The sequence below is a fragment of the Peromyscus maniculatus genome, chromosome X (assembly GCF_049852395.1).
Source record: "Peromyscus maniculatus bairdii isolate BWxNUB_F1_BW_parent chromosome X, HU_Pman_BW_mat_3.1, whole genome shotgun sequence".
NCBI lineage: Eukaryota > Metazoa > Chordata > Mammalia > Rodentia > Cricetidae > Peromyscus > Peromyscus maniculatus.
Window position 1 is genome coordinate 62,238,186 of NC_134875.1, and position 3,127 is coordinate 62,241,312.

At 37.9% G+C, this 3,127-nt stretch overlaps 1 non-coding gene across 1 annotated transcript; it reads left to right on the forward strand.

The window, feature by feature from the left end:
- Positions 1-450: 450 nt before the first annotated feature.
- On the forward strand, positions 451-612 carry LOC121825964 (U1 spliceosomal RNA). Its single transcript, XR_006068324.1, has one exon. It is a non-coding gene; the product is annotated as a U1 spliceosomal RNA (small nuclear RNA).
- The last annotated feature ends 2,515 nt before the right edge of the window (positions 613-3,127 follow it).

A 3,127-nucleotide genomic window follows, 5' to 3' on the forward strand; every position in this document is an offset into this window, starting at 1 on the left:
CTGTCTATGCAACATAGATGAAACTGGAAAACATTTTTGTTAACAGGAATAAGCCAGGCAGAGGATGATAAGCAGCACACAATCTCCCACATACACAAAACCTAAATACACTGATTCACGGAAAGTAGAAAAGAGATTATGAGAGTCTAGAGAAAAGGTAGATGAGAAGGGATAGGTCAAAGGAAGAGTAAGTTCTGTAGTGCTATTAAGCAGTTTGTTGGATGACTATAGCTACCAATAATGTACATTTCAAGAAAACATTGAATGTAATCACTGCAAAAATAATACTTATTTGAGGTGATGTGTATATTAATTAACATAATTTGATCACTATATAATGTGTGCATGTATCAAAACATCACACAGTACTCCTCAATCATGAAAAATTATGTGACATGTAAGAATAAATATAAATGACAAAAGATTCAAGCTTCAAGATTGCACAGTTGTATAATTACCTGCCTCGGGAGATATCATTATCTCAAAGGTGGTTTTCCCAGGGCGAGGCTTATCTATTGCACTCTGGATGTGCTGACCCCTGCATTTTCCCAAAATATGGGAATCTGGACTGCATAGTTTGTGGTACTGGGGGCCTGCATTCACATTCTCCAATGAGAAAAATAAAATTAAAATTAAAAATTAAAAAAATTCACTATTGTTTTACATAAGATCTTGGTGTCAATAAAAAAGAAAGGCAGGTCAGTGAGATGGCCCAGTAAAAGTGCTTGCTGTATAAGTCTAATGACTTGAGTGTTGCATGAATCCTAATTGGTCTCATAATAAAAACCTGGAGCCATATACTGGGGTAAATGCTGAAAGATCAGAGAGACAAAGGAACAAGCCACTAGAGAAACTTCTCACCACTACCCAATCTTCAGGTCAAAAAGGAGGCAAGATCCTGTCTCCATGAATCCTCAGACAGAATGCTCCTGAGTCCTTAGCTGAAAGGGTGGCAAACTCCTGTCTTCTCTTGCCTTATATTCCTTTCTTTGCCCAGCCATATCACTTCCTGTCTCAACCTTTCTAGTGCTGGGATTAAAGGCATGTGTGACTCCCGAGTGCTAGGATTAAAGGTGTATGCCACCACTGCCTGGCCTTTATGTTTAATCTAGTGACTAGCTCTGTCCTCTGATTTTCAGGCAAATTTTATTTGTTAGAGTACAAACAAAATATCAACACACCTGAGTTTGATCCCTACAATCCACAAAGTTTGGTCATTGTCTTCTCCATTACATGGTAACTCTCTTTAAATTTCTTTTTATATATGTATATATTTTAGGACACTTATACAGTATTAGGTTTTGGTATTGCTTTTCAAAAGGCCTTCAATGTTATCCATATCTCTCCATATTCCCTTCTTTACCCTGCCCTCCTATGTCCCTCTTCACTTAATCCTCCTATTCTAGTTTTTTATTTATCCCTTTAGAACAGTATATTATATTTCTATTTCCTTGGAATATCTGCTCCCTGTACCAAGCCCTTATTAGCTACCTAACCCCTCTGAATATCCTGTGTCTTAATGAGTTTCCTCCAAGATGGAAGGTTTTTAATTTTGGAGGAAACTGCTTCACGAAAATGAACAATTTGGTTACGGGGTTAGCTCAATGACTCTCCCTCTCTGTTCTTTCCTGTTCTCTCTCCTGTCTGCCTTCTTTGTTTCCCATTTCTTCTCTTTTGTATCTCTTCCTTTCTAATGGAATCAATTCTCTCTCTCCCAGACTGCTTTTGCTTTTAAAAAGTCTTTACATTCCTCAGGTTCAGCATATGATTCTTCATAAAAGGTCCCGGATGAATGTAGCTTCTTCAGGCAAAAGAAATGGAATCTATGGCCAAGACAAGGCAGCATAGTAGAACAAGTAGCCATCAAAATCTGTGTGCAGCTGAAGTGAGTGTGGGCAGGTGGAGAGGGGCATTTTGGCCAGGATCAAATCTTAGTTCTATGGAAGAGTTCTGCTGGTTCCTTGTTCCACTATGGTTTCTTCCCTTGGACATGGATTTCATTCTTATATGCCCTGAACCTTACTCAAGACTAGCAGCTTTTGGGGTTACTTGGAAGACTGGCCAGTGTGCTACATCTAAGGGATGTTAAATTCTAGTCTATCTGAGGTGAAAGGCAGAAGAAGATGGATGTGTCCTGGAAGACAGGAAAAGATGTCAGTGTTAATGTAATGCTGATCTCATCCAATAACACCATAATGTTTTATCAAATTGATGAGCATCCCATAGTCCAGTCAAATTAACCATTGCAGTTGCCTTTGTTGCCTGGTCTGTCACACACAGCTCAAGGCAGAGTGTTTACCTCCCTCTCCCCAATTAAATACAAATCTTAAGGAGAAAAAGCATTATACACCATTTCATCTATCAACGCAGTCTTTAAAAGTGACATGATAGCATGTCAGTCAACTTGAAGATTTTGTTGGACATAACCTAATCATTTAAATCTGTTTGGGCTGGCATAACAAAACAGAATTGCATTTTCCAAGATTAAGGTCAGTAGATTTAATTTTTAGGTCTATTTTGTGTGTGTGTGTGTGAAAGGGTTTCTCTGTGTAGTCCTGGCTGTCTTGGAACTCACTCTGTGGACCATGATGGTCTTGAACTCACAGAGATCTGCCTACCTCTGCTTCCTGAATGCTGGGATTAAAGGCATGTGCCACCACCAACTGGCTTCTTAGGTCTTTCTTAGGCATGCATGTGATCATGTTCATGTTGTATGTTCATGTGGCCTTTCCTATCTATGAAATCCTGTATATCTTCCCTTTCTTATAAGGACACCAATCCTGTCACCTTAGAGATCTCTCTTTATGACCTCATTTAACATTAATTATCTCCATAAAATCACTATCTCCAAATATGTTCTCATTAAGGATTACAATTTTAATTTATGATACTTTGGGGAGGGTGGGTGGTATGTTCTATGACACACATCATCATCGCACTTTTCAAAAATTAGCAAGTTAGATGCAATTTTCAAATTATTTTATAATTTCATGCATCTTTAAGCATGTTTCAGTTAATTGCAGAATATTTTTATTTGTACAATTCTCAAAAAATATTTTATTTTTATTTATGTGTATGTATATGTATGTGTTCTTTCTGTCTCTCTCTTCTTCTCTCTCTCTCTCTC